Raw genomic sequence first — 19,719 nt, 5'->3', positions numbered from 1 at the left:
AAAAAAAAGGTCTAACCACTTCCCCTTGACATTCAATAGTGTTACCTTCACTGAATCCCCCACTATCAACATCCTGGGGGTTACCATTGACCAGATACTGAAATAGACAGAAGTGTGTTTCCCTCAGTAGGGGATCTATCTAATGTGGCAGTGCTTATGTTGCCCTTCATTACATAATAATCTAGGATGTGGGTAACATGGTCTGGAAAGGTCCTACAGACATTTATTACATCATACTAATGTATCAAACATTACATTTACAGACATTTCAGCATCTTGGTTACCAATGAAGCTAATCAGTTACAAAATGTTAGCACACTTTCATCAGCATGTCATGCTTCAAGTGGCCTGAATTAAGATGGAGCCTTACCTCTTTATACCATCAGGTCACATACTCTAAATCAGTGACAACATCTTGAGCATGTCTCTTAAAGGTGTACTGACATCCTAACTTTGGGACATAGCACAACATGAAGCAGTTGTATAAATAGCATGGCCACAAGTGGAGGTCAAAGCAATGTATTCTCAGACAAGTACCTCATCTGCTGTCTCCCTCCAAAGCCTGACCGTTATCCATACGGCACAAGTCAGGAGTGTAATGGAATACTCTTCACTTCCTGAATCAGTGCACCTCCAACAATACTCAAAAAACTCGGCACCATCCAAACCCAAACAATCCACTTGATTGGCATCTCATCCAACACCTTCAACATACATTCCTTTCCACATTTGATGCTCAGTAGTAACAGTGTATACCATCAACCAGAAGCACTGTACCAAATCACCAAGGCTCCTTCGACAGCACCTTCCAAACTTCCAACATTTACCATTGAGAAGGTAATGCCCTGAAATGCTGTGTTTATAAAACTTGGAATCTCCAGGACTATGCATTATCCAAGTCTGCTGAAGTGTTTGGAGCGTACGCAGTTCCAGTTCAGAGTTTATGAGCTGGAAACGGAGCCACAGGTACAACAATATATAAAGGAAGGTGATGATTACCTGTGCGCTTTATTTCAGGAGATTGTCGCAGCCCTTAGGAAAAGATCTTTGGATCTGGTCAGTGTTTAATCTAAATTGATTTGATTTGGTTTCTTATTATCACATACTGAGATACAGCGAAAAGTATTGTTTTGCATGCTGCCCAGAAAATTCATACCCTACATAGCTACATCAGGGTGATAGAACAGAATACAAAATGTAGTGTTACAGCGACAGAGAAAGTGCAGAGAGAGATTGACTGTTACGAATGAGATGTCCATTCATAACTCTGATAACAGCAGAGAAGAAGCTGTTCTTGGATCTGTTGTATAATCCGAAACGTCAGCTTTTGTGCTCCTGAGATGCTGTTTGGCCTGCTGTGTTCATCCAGCCTCACATTTTATTATCTTGGAATTCTCCAGCATCTGCAGTTCCCATTATCTTGGATCTGTTGTTACATGTTTTCAAACTTTTGTATCTTCTGCCCAATGGAAGAGTGTGGAAGTGAGTATAACCAGGGTGGGAGGGGTCTTTGATTGCTTTCCTGATACAGTTGGAATTGTAGACACAGTCAATAGAAGGAAGGCTGGTTTTCAAGGACAGGAGGGTGTGACTGCAAGTGAGGCAATTAGGGGAATTCAACTGCCCATCATGTTTGAGGTTCCTTCAGTTTATTTGGCTGAGAGTGGGGATGTGGCGGGACTGCATGATGGATGCGCCAACTGGCCATTGCCCTGTTACAGGAAGTCAGTCGAGTGAAGGGATTAAGAAGTAATGTAATGTTTGTAAGACACAGTACAGAGAGGGATTGACACTGTTCTCTGCAGAAAATAGTAAGAGTCCCTGACCGCTGTGTTGTCTACCTTGTGTCAGGGTTTGTGAACAAAAACAGAAGTTGCTGGAAAAGCTTAGCAGGCCTGGCAGCATCTGTGACGAGAAATCAGAGTTAACTTTGGGACCTCTGCTCAGGGCCAGAAAGAAACTCAGGCAAAAGAAAAGGGGATGATTGGATCCATTGAGGGGACAGCAACAGAGGTACGACAAGGAAAGAGTTTGAAAAACGAAGTACAAAATTAGAAGGAAGAAGATCAAAGGTTATTATTTGATCTAAATTCAAATTGGCAAAGGACAAATCAGTTTAGAGAGATGAGGGTTAGTGATAAGGCAAGGAAATGATCAACAGATGTTACAGGAAGGGATACAAAGTAAAAATCGAAGAGTAGATCAACAAATAAGGCTACAGGGTTTGAGCTATAGGGAGAGGCTGAATGGGCTGGGGCTATTTTCCCTGGAACGTGGAAGGCTGATGGGTGACCTTATAGAGGTTTATAAGATCATGAGGGATGTGGGTAAGGTGAGTAGTCAAGGACTTTTCTCAGGCTGGGGGAGTCCAAAGCTAGAGAGCATAGGTTTAAGATGATAGGGGAACGACTTAAAAGGGACCTAAAGTGCAACTTTTTTATACAGAGGGTGGTGTGTGTATGGAATGAGCTGTTGGAGAAGTGGTAGAGACTGGTATAATTACAATATTTAAAAGGCATTTGGATGGGTACATGAATAGGAAGGGTTTAGAGGGATATGGGCTAAATGCTGGCAAATGGGACTGGATGAATTTTGGATATCTGGTCGGCATGGACAAGTTGGACCAAAGGGTCTGTTTCCGTGCTGTACAGCTCAATGACTCTATATATCGATATCCCAATATATGCAACATTTGAAATGAAACAGACAGTGTAAATAGAAATTAATCACTGTTCCGATAGTCATTACAGAGACTTGGCTACAGGATGACATGGACTGAGACTTTCATATTGGAAGAAGCATGAATGTAAGAAGTACAGGAGGCTAGGAAAAATTTTGTAGACATGGGTCTGTTAATTAATGAAGGTATTCGCAAAATAGAAATAGATAGTATAAATTCAGGAAAGCAGGATATAGAAGCAGCTTAGGTAGAGGTGGAAAGTGATAAAGGCGAGCAGTGTACTGTGGGACTGATGTACAAACCCCATAACAGTGACACATGGTAGGATGGAGTATACGTGAAGAAACAGTTGGAGGTTGTCAGATAGGTGTGGCAATAGCGATGGAACAGTTTAATCTATCGGAGAGACTTGATAGTCTGTAAAATTATGCTAGGGTTGACGGTCAGAACTATTTTCCCTGAGTTGAAATGTCTAAAACTAGGGCGCATGCTTTTAAGGTAAGGGGGAGAAAGTTCAAAGGAGATATAAGGGGCAAGTTTTTTACTCAGAGGGCGATAAGTATTTTGAACATGCTGCCAGGGGTAGTGGTGGAGACAGATATGATAAGGGAATTTATGGGGTTTTCCGATAAGCTCACAAATATGCAAGGAACAGAGAGATATAGACCAAGGCCAGGCAGAAGTGATTAGTTTACTTTGGCATCATATTCAGCACAGTATTGTGGGCTGAACAGCTTGTTCCTGTCTTGTACAGTTTTATGTTTTATGTTCTATGTACTTATAAACTGTTAAAAAATAGCTCAGCAAAGGCAGCTTAGACAAAGAGAACATAAAATGCCTTTGGGATAGTTTCTTAGATCAACAAATTCTAGAGCAATCCAGAGAGCTAATTGTATCACTCCTAGTATTGTTCACTGAGATGGGATTACTTAATGACCTTATATTTATGACAGCACTAGAAAGCAGTGATCATAATCTAACATTATGAAGAAGGTACATCAAACTCAAAATGTTAACTGTGCTTTTCGTCCAAAGGTGCTGCCAGACCAGCTAGGTGTCTACAGCACTTTCTGCCTTTGTTTCAGATAATCAGCATCTGCAATTCCTTGTTTCGTCCTAACATGATTGAATTTTGCATTCACATTGAGGGAGAGGAGTGTGAGTCTAAGCCTTGTTTTTTAAAATGTAGCTAATGATTATTATGAGGGCATAAAAGCAGAGAAAGCTGAAGTGAACTGGTGAGTTAGGGGATATGTCAATAAAAATTCAATAGCAGATATTTAAGGAGATGTTTCAAATACATAGATTAGATATATTTCAATGAATTACAAAGTTTCCAAAAGTATCTACCATATGTGGTGAACTAAAAGAAAATTTAAGGTAATATCAAACTTAAAGAAAAAGCATAAAGAAACATAGAAATTAGAAGGAGGAGGCCATTCAGCCGCTCAGCCTGCTCCAGCATTCAATATGATCATGGCCAATGCTCCAACACAGTACCCTGTTCCCATTTTCTCCCCGTATTCTTTGATCACTTTAGTCCTAAGGACTATAACTAACCTGTTCTTGAAAATATTCAATGTTTTGACCTCAACAGCTTCCTATGACAAAAAGTTCCACAAGTTGCCCACTCTCTGAGTGAAGACATTTCTCCTCATCTCAGTCGTAAGTGGCTGCCCCTGTATGCTTAGACTGAGACTCCTGGTTTTGGACTCCCCAGTTATCAGGAACCTTGCACAAAGTTGGGTGCCAAGTCAGCAGATTAGACAGAAAAGTACTGAAAGAAAAGAACAAGTAAAGGATTCATAAAAAGGGAAAAATTGGGGAAGTTATGGGGAGACAGTTATCTAGGGGTGATGTCAGTGAATTAGTAATCCACAGACACAGGGTATTGTTCTGGGGACAAAAATAGAAATTGTTGGAAAAGCTCAGCAATTAGGCAGCATCTGTAGAGAGAAATCAAATTTAACGTTTCAGGTCCGATGACTCTTCCTCAGAAGGGCATTCGGGTGTTCTGAGGAAGGGTCACCGGACCCAAAATGTTAACTCTGATTTTACTCCACAGATGCTGAGCTTTTCCAGCATTTTCTGCTTTGGTATCCGACTTACAGCATCCACAGGTCTTTCAGTATTTAATGTTTTGGCCACATGGGTTTGCATCCCACCATGGCAACTGGTCAAATTTGAATTCAGTTTTTTTTAGATATCTGGAAGGGTGACCATGTGGCCACTTGCAGTTGCTGTTTAACAGCTGTAAGAATAATTCATTAATTTCCTTCAGGGAATGAAATCTGCCATTTTTAACCCTCTGACCTTCATGTAACTCCAGATCCACAGTTATGTCATTGCCCACTGAAATTGCCTATAGAGCTAAGCCATTCAGTATGCCGACATGATCAATGATAAAAGAAAAATACAAGAGAAAGCCAACTAGAAATATAAAGCCACCCAGTAAAATTTCTCCCAACATTTTATCCCAAAAAAATGTGTTAACAGCGTGAGACCTAGAAAGTATGGGAAATTAATAATAGAAAATAAGGAGTTAGCAGATACTTTGAACAGGCATTTTGCATCAATCTTTCCTGTAGAGCTGACACTGACATGAGTGGCTGATTGGCTTCGTTCTGAAATGTAAGATTTTACCCTAGATGTTTGGAATGCAGCCTGCTCAAGAAATTAGATTCCTGGTTCTTCCAATATACAACAAGGTCACCCTATCAATCTTGATGAACTGTTGTGTCAGACTATTGGCTGTAAGAAACAGTCAGCGTTGTCTGGGTATGTTAGGTGCATGGAAGATAGAATTCTGCACTTTAAAAGCAATTTTCCTTCAGATATAGAAAGCAAAGTGTTTTATAATTTGTTAACACTTCCCTTGCCTGAGTTCCTTTGTAATCTCTCTGGAGATCATTGTGACTGTTTTATGCACTGAGACTGAAGAGGCCATGGTCCTCCATACCACAAAGCAAGATTGTTCAAATTTCGTTCATGGAACATGGATATCACTGACAAGGCCAGAATTTGCCAATCCTCAATTACATCTGAATTGATTGACTCTCCAGGTGATTTCAGAAGACAGTTAAGAGTTGACCATATTGCTGTGGGTCTGGGGTCACATGTAGGCCAGACCAGGTGAGGATGTCAGAATTCTTTCCCCGAAGCACATTAATCAACTATTTCCTTCTCTAAAGGACATTAATGAACGAGACAGTTTTTTTTACTGAAATCAAAATATTTTCGTAGTAGCTTTCTGTGGTGAAGTGACAGAAGGGGCATTTGTCTTAATGAACAAGATGGTTATCATATAATTATACAAATTACAGGTCATAATCCTCATCAGGAATAATTATTAAGGACTCTTGGGAGCTGTACAGAATACATTTGTTCCCTCTGTATGCTAGCAAACTCCACCTCAACTGTGTTTGTCATCATCAGATTGGATGGATTGACTGCAACTTCAGGAATTGCACAATGCAACACTTTCAACTAATTCGACTTTATTTAAATTCCAACAGCTGCTAGGTTGGGATTTCAACTGATGTCCCTTGAAAACTAGCCTGAGCCACTGAACTGCAAGTCGAATGACAGTACCAATGTTCTACTATCTCCCTGCACATGTAACATTGATTTACAACATGGGAAAAGGATCTAAATATCCGAACTGTTGCAAGATTTGGGCAAAAAGTTTGAAACCATCTCCAGAAGATAGTCTTCAATGAAAAGGAAAATCAGGAGAGGTTTATAATGTAAAGTCAATATGAAATCATCCAATGAGGATTAGTGGGAATCCCAAGGATTAGGAAAACTTTAAGAGCCAGCAGAGGATACAAAAAAAAAGCAAAAGGAGCGAGAAGATGAAATATGAGATTAGTTAGTTAGTAATACTCAGAGAGTAGTAAGGGAATGGAACACTTTGCCTGCAACGGTAGTAGATTCGCCAACTTTAGGTACATTTAAGTCGTCATTGGATAAGCATATGGATGTACATGGAATAGTGTAGGTTAGATGGGCTTCAGATCGGTATGACAGGTTGGCACAACATCGAGGGCTGAAGGGCCTGTACTGAACTGTAATGTTCTATGTTCTATGTTCTAAGATTGCAAGAGCTTTTTTTCAGATATCTAATATATAAGAGAAATACAGGAATGGACATTGAACCAGTGGAATATGAAACTGGAAAAGTAGTAATGGGAACAAAGAAATGGCAGAGCAACTGTATTAGTAATTTGCATCTGTTTACACCGTAGAAGATACCAGCTGCATACCAGAATTTCAAGAGAGCCGTGGGCAGAGAGGAATGTTGTGGCTATCATTAAGGAGAAGCTGCTGGGGTGACTGAAAGGACTGAAGGTGGATAAATCTCCTGGGTCAGATGGACTACACTCCAGATTTTCTGAAGGTGATAGCTGAGGAGATTGTAGAGGCATTGGTCGCCATCTTTCAGGAATTACTAAAGACAGGGACGCTGCGGGAGAACTAGAAAATATCTAATGTAGTGCCCCTGTTTAAGAAGGGAGGGAGACAGAAGACAAGAAACTATAGGCGGATTAGCCTGACCCCAGTCATTGGTATGAGTTTAGAGTCCGTTATTAAGGTTGGGATTGTGGAGTTCTGGAAGTGCATGGTAAAATAGGGCTGCGTCAGCCCAGCTCTGTCAAGGAGAGGTCTTGCCTGAAAAATGTTTAGAATTCTTTGAGGACCTAATGACCATGTTAGACAAAGGAGAGCCAGTGGACATGATCCATTTGGATTTTCAAGAGGCCTTAGGCTAGGTGCAGGACAGGAGGCTGCTAAATGAGAAAAGAGCCCAAGGTGTTAGTGGTAAAGTGCTGGCATGTATAGAGGTTGACTGGCAGAAGGCAGTGAGTATGATTAAGGGGTCTTTTTCAGTAGAGCAGCCAGTTACCAATGGCATTCTGCAGGGGTCAGTGTTGGGTCCACAGTTAATGATGTTATAGATTAACAATCCTGACACAGGAATTGAGGACTTTGCTGCTAAGTTTGCAAATGACACAAAAATAGGTGGAGGGACAGGTAGCACTGAGGAAGGGGAGGAGATGCAGAACAGGCTGGGAGAGTAGGCAAAGAAGTGGCAGCTGGAATACAACGTGGGAAACTGCACATTGGCAGGAAGAATAGAGGGGTACACTATTTTTAAATGGGGAAAGGCAGCAGAAATCTGAAGCACAAAGGAACTTGGCAGTCCGAGTTCAGGATTAAAGCATAGAACATAGAACAGTACAGCGCAGTACAGGCCCCTCGGCCCACGATGTTGTGCTGAACGTTTAGCCTAAACCTAAGGTCTATCTAACCTCAGAGATAATGGGAACTGCAGATGCTGGAGATTCCAAGATAATAAAATGTGAGGCTGGATGAACACAGCAGGCCAAGCAGCATCTCAGGAGCACAAAAGCTGACGTTTCGGGCCTAGACCCTTCATCAGAGAGGGGGATGGGGGGAGGGAACTGGAATAAATAGGGAGAGAGGGGGAGGCGGACCGAAGATGGAGAGTAAAGAAGATAGGTGGAGAAGGTGTGGGTGGGGAGGTAGGGAGGGGATAGGTCAGTCCAGGGAAGACGGACAGGTCAAGGAGGTGGGATGAGGTTAGTAGGTAGCTGGGGGTGCGGCTTGGGGTGGGAGGAAGGGATGGGTGAGAGGAAGAACCGGTTAGGGAGGCAGAGACAGGTTGGACTGGTTTTGGGATGCAGTGGGTGGGGGGGAAGAGCTGGGCTGGTTGTGTGGTGCAGTGGGGGGAGGGGATGAACTGGGCTGGTTTAGGGATGCAGTGGGGGAAGGGGAGATTTTGAAACTGGTGAAGTCCACATTGATACCATATGGCTGCAGGGTTCCCAGGCGGAATATGAGTTGCTGTTCCTGCAACCTTCGGGTGGCATCATTGTGGCAGTGCAGGAGGCCCATGATGGACATGTCATCAAGAGAATGGGAGGGGGAGTGGAAATGGTTTGCGACTGGGAGGTGCAGTTGTTTGTTGCGAACTGAGCGGAGGTGTTCTGCAAAGCGGTCCCCAAGCCTCCGCTTGGTTTCCCCAATGTAGAGAAAGCCGCACCGGGTACAGTGGATGCAGTATACCACATTGGCAGATGTGCAGGTGAACCTCTGCTTAATGTGGAATGTCATCTTGGGGCCTGGGATGGGGGTGAGGGAGGAGGTGTGGGGACAAGTGTAGCATTTCCTGCGGTTGCAGGGGAAGGTGCCGGGTGTGGTGGGGTTGGAGGGCAGTGTGGAGCGAACAAGGGAGTCACGGAGAGAGTGGTCTCTCCGGAAAGCAGACAGGGGTGGGGATGGAAAAATGTCTTGGGTGGTGGGGTCGGATTGTAAATGGCGGAAGTGTCGGAGGATAATGCGTTGTATCCGGAGGTTGGTAGGGTGGTGTGTGAGAACGAGGGGGATCCTCTTGGGGCGGTTGTGGTGGGGGCGGGGTGTGAGGGATGTGTCGCGGGAAATGCGGGAGACGCGGTCAAGGGCGTTCTCAATCACCGTGGGGGGGAAGTTGCGGTCCTTAAAGAACTTGGACATCTGGGATGTGCGGGAGTGGAATGTCTTATCGTGGGAGCAGATGCGGCGGAGGCGGAGGAATTGGGAATAGGGGATGGAATTTTTGCAGGAGGGTGGGTGGGAGGAAGTGTATTCTAGGTAGCTGTGGGAGTCGGTGGGCTTGAAATGGACATCAGTTACAAGCTGGTTGCCTGAGATGGAGACTGAGAGGTCCAGGAAGGTGAGGGATGTGCTGGAGATGGCCCAGGTGAACTGAAGGTTGGGGTGGAAGGTGTTGGTGAAGTGGATGAACTGTTCGAGCTCCTCTGGGGAGCAAGAGGCGGCGCCGATACAGTCATCAATGTACCGGAGGAAGAGGTGGGGTTTGGGGCCTGTGTAGGTGCGGAAGATGGACTGTTCCACGTAACCTATTTATCTAACCTCCACTGCTACCTTATACTATCGTTCATATGACTATCTAATAGCCGCTTAAATGCCCCTAACGAGGCCGACTCCACTGCCCTCTCCGGCAATGCATTCCACGTTCCTACCACTCTCTGAGTAAAGAACCTATCTCTGATGTCTCCCCAATAGCTATCTCCTTTCACTTTAAAACTATGTCCCCTTGTAAAAGCTACCTCCACCCTAGGAAAACGTCTCTGGATGTCACCTCTATCTCTACCTCTGATCATTTTGTACACCTCTATCAAGCCACCTCGCATCCTTTGCCGTCCTGAAGAGAAAAGCTGTAGCTCTCTCAACCTTTCCTCGTAAGATCTTCCCTCCATTCCAGGCAACATCCTGGTAAATCTCCACTGCACCTTTTCCAACACATCCAGATCTTCCTGTTCTGAGGTGACCAGAACTGGACACAATACTCCAGATGTGGCCGAACCAGGCTTTTGTATAGCTGGAGCATAACTTCATGGCTCTTGAACTCAGTCCCTCTATTAATGAAAGCTAACACACCATACGCCTTCTTAACAACTCTGTCCATGTGGGTGGCAACTCTCAGGGAACTGTGAACATGAACCCCAAGATCCCTCTGCTCCTCCACACTGCCAAGAATCTTTCTGTTAACCCTGTATTCTGCTTTCAAGTTTATCCTTCCAAAATGAATCACATCACACTTTTCAGGGTTAAACTCCATCTGCCACTTCTCAGCCCAGCTCTGCATTCTATCAATGTCCCTTTGTAACCCAGAACAGCCGTCCGCACTATCCACTACATGACCTACCTTCATATCATCCGTGAAGTTGCTAACCCACCCTTCCACTCCTACATCCAAATCATTTACAAAAATCACAAATAGAAGAGGACCCAGAACAGATCCTTGTGGTACACCACTCGTAACTGAGCACCATGTTGAATAGTTTACGTCCACTGCCACCCTTTGTCTTCTAAGGGTCAGCCGATTCTGAATCCAATCTGCTACATTTTCCCTTATCCCATGCCTCCTTACCTTCTGCTTGACCCTACCATGTGGGACCTTATCAAACGCCTTACTTAAATCCATGTATACCACATCCACTGTTCCACCTTCATCCACATGCTTGGTCACCTCTTTAAAGAATTCAGTAAGGATTGTGAAGCATGATCTACCCCTCACAAATCAATGCTGACTGCCACAAACCAAACCTTGCCTTTTCAAGTGATCATAAATCCTGTTTCTCAGAGCCCTTTCCAATAATTTGACCACCACTGAAGTAAGACTCACTGGCCTGTAATTTCCAGGGTTATCCCTGTTCCCTTTTTTGAACAGGAAATGACGTTTGCCTCTTTCCAATCTTCCGGCACTATACCCGTGTACAGTGAGGACGAAAAGATCATCGCGAAAGACCCTGTGATCTCGTCCCTCGCTTCCTAAACAATCCTTGATTCTGTTAAAGTTAACATGCAGGTTCAGTTGGCAATTAGGAAGGCAAATGCAACATGAGCATTCATTTCAAGACGGCTAGAACTCAAGAGTAGGTATGTACTGCTGAGGCTGTATAAGCTCAGACTGCATTTGGAATATTGTGAGCAGTTTTGAACCCGGTATCTGATGAAGGATGTACAAGCTTTTGAGAGGCTCCAGAGGAGGCTTATAAGAATGATTTTGGGGATGAAGGGCTTGTCATATGAGAATCAGTTGACGATTCTGGGTGTGTACTCAACAAAGTTTAGAAGGATGAAGGGGATGATCTCACTGAAATTTACTGAATTTACAGAATGAGAGGTCTGGATAGGGTAGATATGGAGAAGATGTTTCCACTAGGAGGGGAGACTGGGACCCAAGTGCATAGCCTTACAGTGAAGGGATAACACTTTAGAACTGAGATGAGGAGGAATTTCTTCAGACGAAGGATAGTTAATCTGTGGAAACTCATTGCCACAGAGATAGACATGTTCTTGATTGGTAAGAGGATGAAAGGTGACAGAAAAAGGCAGGTGAATGGGGTTAAGAAACATATTGGCCGAATGGTGGAGCAGATGTGATGGGGCAAACAGCTTAATTCAGCTCCTATATATTGCGGTTGAATGATCTTATTCCTTGTAGCACAGCCAGCCTCGCAGAATCACAGAATTCTTAATGCAGAAGGTGTCCATTTGGCCCATCATTCCTGCTGTGGCTTTTCAAACAGGCATCATTGCAGAGAGCCACTCTCTTGCCTTTCCTCCATCTCCCTGCACACCATTTTCATCCAAATGACCATCCACTGCCACTCCTGAATGCTTTAAATGAAACTGCCTCCAACATGTTTCCAGACAGTGCATTCCCAGACTCTAATTACTTGTTGAAAGAAAAAGTATTTTTTTCTCACATCACCCGTTTGCACATCACTTTAAATGCATGCCCTCTTGTTCTTGCTCCTGTTATGAGTGGGAATAGCTTCCCCTATCTACTCTATCCAGCCTGTTCATGATTATTGAAACCCTTTGTCAGATCCCGTCTCAGCCTACGTCTCTCCAGGGACTGCAAAACAGTTCCAACTTGTTCAATCTAATGTCAAAACTGAAGTTTCTCATTCTGAAACCATCCCTTCTCTGCACTCTCTCCAATGTGTTCACATCCTTCCATCATGGTACAACAGTGTTGATCTGCTGTTGGGGGAGTACAGTGAGGTCTCACTGATTCCTGCAAAGGCGCATTGTTCTACAAGGAGAACCAAAGGACTGGGCTAGTCCTCCTTGGCATTTAGAAAAATCAGAGGTGATCTCACAGAGACTTATGGAATTCAAAGCCACCCTGACAGGATAGATGGTGAGGATACTCCTCCTGCCTAGAGGAACCTGAGTACTAGGAGGAGGATGACAGCTGGGGGAGAGTAGCTATTTGGGCTGGGGAAAAGTTGGTCATTTCAGACTGAGGTGAGGGGCAACATCTTCAGTTAGAGAGCTGAAAACCTTTGGAATTTTCTGGTGCGGATATGTTTGGATACTCAGGGTGCAGCTACAGGCTTGATAGGATTTTTGAGCAAGTAAGAATGTGGAGTTAATACTTCCTGGAAAGTATCCTAATATCACCATTTTTTTTTTGCTCTGAAAAAGGACAGATTAGGGGACTTCCGAGATGATATGAAATGAAATACAATGGATGTCCGAAGACATTTCGGGTTCAGATAAAAATGTTTAAAATACCATGAAAAGGTGCAGAAAATCTGGCCTTTGTATCTAGAGAACTGGAGAATAAGTACGCACAGGTCATGCTGCAGTTATACACAACCTTGGTTCGACCCCACATGGAGTACTATGAACAAAGAACATAGAACACAAAACATTACGGCACAGTACAGGCCCTTCGGCCCTCGATGTTGTGCCGACCTGTGAAACCAATCTGAAGCCCATCTAACCTACACTATTCCATTATCATCCATATGTTTATCCAATGACCATTTAAATGCCCTTAAAGTTGGCGATCTAGGCATCACACCTCAGGAAATATAGATTGGCCTTGGAGGGAACACAATATGGGTTTAGAAGAATGATACCAGGACTTCAGGGATTAAGTTATGAAGAGAGACTTAGGTCTGTTTTCTCTAGAATTTAGAAAGTTAGCTGGTTATTTGATCAAAGTCTTCAAGTTTTTAGCAGGAAAAGACAGGGCAGATAAACTATCCTTACTGGGTGGGGATTCTAGAACTAGGAAGCATAGTACGTGAATTAGGCCAGGCAATTCAGGAGAGATATCAGGAAGCACTGCCGTACACAAAGGGTGGTAGTTGTTTGGAATTTTCTTCCACGAAGTGGATGCTGGATAAGTTATTAAATTTAAGTCTGAGATAAGCAAGCATATGGATGTACATGGAATAGTGTAGGTTAGATGGGCTTCAGATTGGTATGACAGGGCAGCACAACATCGAGGGCCGAAGGGCCTGTACTGTGCTGTAATGTTCTATGTTCTTTGATAGATAAATTTATTTTAAGTAAAAATATTCGCAGAAATAGGATAAAGGCAGGTGTATGGAGATCAGCCATGATCTCATTGAATACTGGAACAAGCTTAAAGGGCTGATTGGCCCACTCCTGTTCCTACAATCTGAGAAGGTAGAACTGAGGGAGAGGATCAGCCATAATCTCATTGATGGCAGACCAGGCTTGAGGGGCCGAATGACCTACGCCTGTTCTTAATTTGTTCTGCTGAGATTTCTGTAGAGGATCAAAAGCTCAGGAAATATAACAGAGCGGTAAATATCTCCTGGAGATAAATAGAATTGTGAGTTTGCAGATGGCAATTAACAAAGTAAAATAGCCAATGAATTTGAAGAGGGCCTTAATTATTGCAATAGTAAGGCACATTGTGTCTATAATTCAATCAGATTGAATCCAACTGGGTTGAGAACAAAAGGGAGCTGTGCTGTTTGGTTTAATGAGCTCGAGTCAACATGACTATTTACGTAATTGTATACTCATTTGCTAGATGATGATTGCACATTATGTCATTCTCTGCAATATTTTGTTTTGGAATTAACAACCTGTAATGGGATTATCTCTTGGAGTGACTTTCAGTGATTGGATTATTGCTTTGAATCCTGGTATACTCCCTGACATTAAAGGAAGACTCTCTTCCACCATAATAAGATAATAAAATGTGAGGCTGGATGAACACAGCAGGCCAAGCAGCATCTCAGGAGCACAAAAGCTGACGTTTCGGGCCTAGACCCTTCATCAGAGAGGGGGATGGGGTGAGGGTTCTGGAATAAATAGGGAGAGAGGGGGAGGCGGAGCGAAGATGGAGAGAAAAGAAGATAGGTAGAGAAGGTGTGGGTGGGGAGGTAGGGAGGGGATAGGTCAGTCCAGGGAAGACGGACAGGTCAAGCAGGTGGGATGAGGTTAGTAGGTAGCTGGGGGTGTGGCTTGGGGTGGGAGGAAGGGATGGGTGAGAGGAAGAACTGGTTAGGGAGGCAGAGACAGGCTGGACTGGTTTTGGGATGCAGTGGGTGGGGGGGAAGAGCTGGGCTGGTTGTGTGGTGCAGTGGGGGGAGGGGATGAACTGGGCTGGTTTAGGGATGCAGTGGGGGAAGGGGAGATTTTGAAACTGGTGAAGTCCACATTGATACCATATGGCTGCAGGGTTCCCAGGCGGAATATGAGTTGCTGTTCCTGCAACCTTCGGGTGGCATCATTGTGGCAGTGCAGGAGGCCCATGATGGACATGTCATCAAGAGAATGGGAGGGGGAGTGGAAATGGTTTGCGACTGGGAGGTGCAGTTGTTTGTTGCGAACTGAGCGGAGGTGTTCTGCAAAGCGGTCCCCAAGCCTCCGCTTGGTTTCCCCAATGTAGAGAAAGCCGCACCTCCCATCCCTTCCTCCCACCCCAAGCCGCACCCCCAGCTACCTACTAACCTCATCCCACCTGCTTGACCTGTCCGTCTTCCCTGGACTGACCTATCCCCTCCCTACCTCCCCACCCACACCTTCTCCACCTATCTTCTTTACTCTCCATCTTCGGTCCGCCTCCCCCTCTCTCCCTATTTATTCCAGTTCCCTCCCCCCATCCCCCTCTCTGATGAAGGGTCTAGGCCCGAAACGTCAGCTTTTGTGCTCCTGAGATGCTGCTTGGCCTGCTGTGTTCATCCAGCCTCACATTTTATTATCTTGGAATCTCCAGCATCTGCAGTTCCCATTATCTCTTCCACCATAGTTGCAGTATAGCGATTTCACACGGAATGGTTACAGCATTGAAAGAAGCCAATTGGCCTTCCAGTTCTGTGCTGACCCTTCTGTAGTTGCAATGAAATTTGTGCCATTTCCCTGCTCTTGTAGCCCTACACAGTCTTCCTTTTCAGATAACAATTTCAGAGTGCCTCAATTGAATCTGCCACCATCTCACTCACAGGCAGCAAACTCCAGACCCTATCTGTAAAGGGAAAGGGTCAAGTCACCTTAGTCACAGAGGTCCTTAGGGTTTCTGCCTTGTTAGAGAGAAGGTTGAGTTTAACCTGAGGGTCACCACACTTCAAGTAAGGGGAGAGATTGAGAAGGTGAGTCTTTCACAATAATCATTCGCAGCAAGAACAGATTTCTCCTCCTGTTGACATTAATTCTTTTGCAAATTTTCTTATATCTGTGCCCTCTTGCTCTCAATGCTTCCACCAGTGGGAACACTTACTCTGTCCAGATCTTCCATGATTTGATAACCTCAGATTTCTTCTTGGCCTCTTCCTCTCCGAGGAGAATGATCTTAACTTTTTCAATCTATCCTCATCACACAAGGCTCTCATTCCTGAAGCCATTCTTGTAAATCACTTCTACACACTCTCCAATATGCTCACATCTTTTCTATAATGTGGAGGACACAACTGTACACAATACTGCAGTTGAGGTCTAACGAATGTCTTGTACAAGTTCAACATCACCTCCTTGCTCTGTAGTCTATGGCCCTATTAATAAAGCCAAAAACACTATATGTTTAATACCTGCTCTCTCCACCTGTTCTGTCACCTTCGATGTTTTATGAATATATGTATACAAACCTGAAGCATAAGGATTTAAAACAGTTAATGTCAGGAACATCGTGCATAGTACTTGCCCCAAGCCAGAAAAAATCCTCATTTTTCTAACTGCAAGAAACTCTTCAAGGGTGTAGACAGGTATGGACAAATGCTGGTAAATGGGGCTGGATTTATGTAGGATATCTGATCAGCATAGATGAGTTGCATTGCCTGTTTCCGTGTTGTAGATGGCGGAATAAAGGATCACATATTTAAGACAGAGATGAGGAAGAATTTCTTCTCTCAGAGGGCAGTGAAGCTATGAAACTCTTTACCACAGGGAGCTGCCAAACTTGGGTCATTAAGGCTGAAATAGGCAGATTTTTAATCAGGAAGGGAATTGACGGTTTATGGAAAAGGTAGAAAAGTGGAGTTGAGGATTATCAGAAGCTCAGCAGGTCTGACAGCATCAGAACAGTTCTGAGTAAGGGTCACTTTACCTGAAGCCATAAATCTGATTTTTCTCCGCACATGCTACCAGATCTGCTGAGCTTTTCCAGCAATTTCTGTTTTGTCTCTGGAGAGAAAAGAAGATAGATGGAGAGGAGTGTATAGGTGGGGAAGTAGGGAGGGGATAGGTCAGTCCAGGGAAGACGGGCAGGTCAAGGAGGTGGGATGAGGTTAGTAGGTAGGAGATGGAGGTGCAGCTTGAGGTGGGAGGAAGGCAAGGGTGAGAGGAAGAACAGGTTAGGGAGGCAGAGACAGGTTGGGCTGGTTTTGGGATGCAGTGGGGGGAGGGGATGAGCTGGGCTGGTTGTGTGATGCAGTGGGGGGAGGGGACGAACTGGGCTGGTTTGGAGCCCATACACTGCATCCCAAAACCAGCCCAGCCTGTCTCTGCCTCCCTAACCTGTTCTTCCTCTCACCCATCCCTTCCTCCCATGTACCCTCCCCACTGCCACCTCTAGACCACACTTCTCAATCTAACACTTCCTTTCTGCTCTAATGCAGTCTGTTTCTCCCAACCAGAACTTCAAAAGAGTCAGCGGGCCAGAGATGAGTGTAATGACCATCACTCAGGAGAAGGTGCTGGGTCACTGAAAGGACTGAAGCTGGATAAATCACCTGGAGCAGATAAAATACACCCCAGGTTCTAAAGAAGATAGCTGAGGAGATTGTAGAGGCATTGGAGGTAACATTTCAGGAATTATGGAGTCAGGGAGAATTCCAGAAGACTGGAAAATGTAATGTAACACCCCTCTTTAAGAAGGGAGGGAGGAAGAAGAGAGGAAACTATAGGCCGGTTAGCCTGCTTTGTTGGTGAGATTTTAGTGTCCGTTATTAAGGATGAGATTGAGGATTACTTGGAAGTGCATGGCAAAATAGGGTTGAGTGAGCATGGCTTCATCAAAGGGAGGTCATACCTGACAAATATGTTAGAATTTTTTGAGCATGTAATGGGCAAGTTAGACAAAGGAGAGCCAATGGATGTGATCTATTTGAATGTCCAGAAGTCCTTTGACAAGGTGTTGCACAGGAGGCAGCTAAATAAGCTAGGAGCCCATGGTGTTAGGGGCAAGGTAGAGGATTGGCTGACTGGCAGAAGGCAGAGAGTGGGGTCGAAGGGGTCTTTTTTCGGAATAGGCAGCCAGTGACTAGTGAAATTCTGTAGGGGTCTGTGTCTGGGCCACAACTATTCATTACTCATTAATGATACAAAAGAACTGTGAGCATTGTTGCTAATTTTGTAGTTAGCGCAAAAATCGGAGCGCAGTCAAGTTGTGTGGAAGAAGAGGGGCGGCTGCAGAAGAAGTCATGGAGTCACTGAGATATACAACATGGAAACAGGCAATGCAACTCATCTATGATCCTACATAAATCCAGCCCCATTTACCAGCATTTGTCCATACCTGTCTACACCCTTGAAGAGTTTCTTGCAGTTAGAAAAATGAGGATTTTTTCTGGCTTGGGGGGAAACCTACAGTTTGGAAAGCTTTTAGTTTTCATTTTTCAGAAGTCCTGGTTGAAGTTATGCGTATGAAACAGTTTCTCCTAGAGAGAGAAGTTCGTTCAGAAAAGTTAGTAAATGGGTTACATCGAGGCATGGATTTTAGTTGAAGCTAAGAAAGTTTAGCTCAATTGGGTGACTAATCCAGAAAAAGGGTTATCAAACTCTCAGGACTGGGATCCTAGAGCTGTCTCCCAAACAGCATTGTGGATGTAGCTAAATCAAATAGAACGGTTTAAGAAGGCAGCTCAACATCACCTTCTCAAGGGCAACGGGAATAAATGCTGGCCCAGCCAGAGATCCTAGGAATGAATTAAAAAACAAAAACTAATAGATGTTATAACAAGGGAATTCTCTCGAGTGTTTGAGTCATGTAACGTTGGAAGATGGCATTGTCTTTTACCATGTGTTTCGAAAACTTTTGAATTCTGTTATATGTAAATAGCTTTTTTGGGTTTTTTGTGTAATAAACTTTGTTTCATTGTTAAAACTAAATCTGTAGCATTACATGTTTGTGTTTCTGTGAAAGACCACCTTGGTAAACTGACAGATAATCAGTCCAGAATATGGTTCCTCCAGTGATAACATCAGCTGGGACCTTAACAGCATACATGTATTCATAAATATAACAGGCACTAAAAAACAGAGTTTAATACAGATACTATGGATGGGAAGCTGTGGAATGGAATCATAGCATCTCTACAATGTAGATGCAGGCTATTCAGCCCATTGAATTCACACCAATTCCCTGAAAGAGCATCCCACCCAGACCTACGCCCATCCTATCCCTGCATGACTAATCCACCCAGTCTGTATATCCCTGGACTCTATGGGCAATTTCCTATGACCGATTCACCTAAACTGCACACTTTTGGACTGTGGGAGGAAACCCACGCAGACACAGGGAGAATGTGCAAACTCCACATGGACAGTCAGGTGGGAGGGAGATTGAACTCGGGTCCCTGGTGCAACAAGGTAGCAGTGCTAACCAGTGAGCCACCGTGTCACCCTAAAAGGGAAATCAAATTCTGTGGTTCCAGAATCCAGGCCACTAGAGTGAGCTGAGTTAAGATCATTTAATATAGGAGCAAAAGCAAGTGACAAATAAAAACAGAAGTTGCTGGAAAAGCTCAGCAGGTGTGGCAGCATCTGTGAAGAGAAATCAAAGTTAACATTTTGGGTTTGGTGACCATTCCTCAGAAAAGATGCTAGCGAGGAAAATGCTGGTTTATATTACAGAAGATAGGGTGGGGGTTGGGGGGGGGTAATGATGCTGTGGGGTGGGTGGGTGCAGGAGTAGATGATAGGTGTGGATAGAGCCCAAACAGAGAGAAGAACAGTTGGATAGACAAGGGATTGGATAACTCGGAGGGTGAGCAGCTGTTAATGGAGATTGCTAGTGGCTAACAATAGGTTGAGTGTCTTGGGAGACTGTGATAACAAGGCCTGTTCTGTGAGGGGTTGGAGGCTAGGATATGGGAGAGTTCAGGCCTTAAAATTATTGAACTCAATAGCGTGTCCAGAGGGCTGCAGGGACCCCAAGCAGAAAGTGAGATGCTGTTGTTCCAGCTTGTGCTGAGCTTTGCTGGAACACTGCAGCAAGCCTGAGACAGAGATGTTGA

The 19,719-nt window shown here is 44.2% G+C and overlaps 1 protein-coding gene across 1 annotated transcript in view; it reads left to right on the top strand.

The window, feature by feature from the left end:
* The window catches only part of LOC125453590 (trophoblast glycoprotein-like), a 39,674-nt gene extending 22,529 nt beyond the window's left edge, over positions 1–17,145 (top strand). Inside the window, exon 2 of the mRNA XM_048533356.2 lies at positions 17,119–17,145. The gene's annotated coding sequence lies outside the window, so the exon portion shown is untranslated. The remainder of the gene's footprint in view (positions 1–17,118) is intronic.
* Positions 17,146–19,719: the final 2,574 nt, after the last annotated feature.

Source organism: Stegostoma tigrinum, chromosome 6 (genome assembly GCF_030684315.1).
Source record: "Stegostoma tigrinum isolate sSteTig4 chromosome 6, sSteTig4.hap1, whole genome shotgun sequence".
Classification (NCBI taxonomy): Eukaryota; Metazoa; Chordata; class Chondrichthyes; order Orectolobiformes; family Stegostomatidae; genus Stegostoma; species Stegostoma tigrinum.
This window is presented reverse-complemented; position numbering and strand designations above follow the sequence as displayed.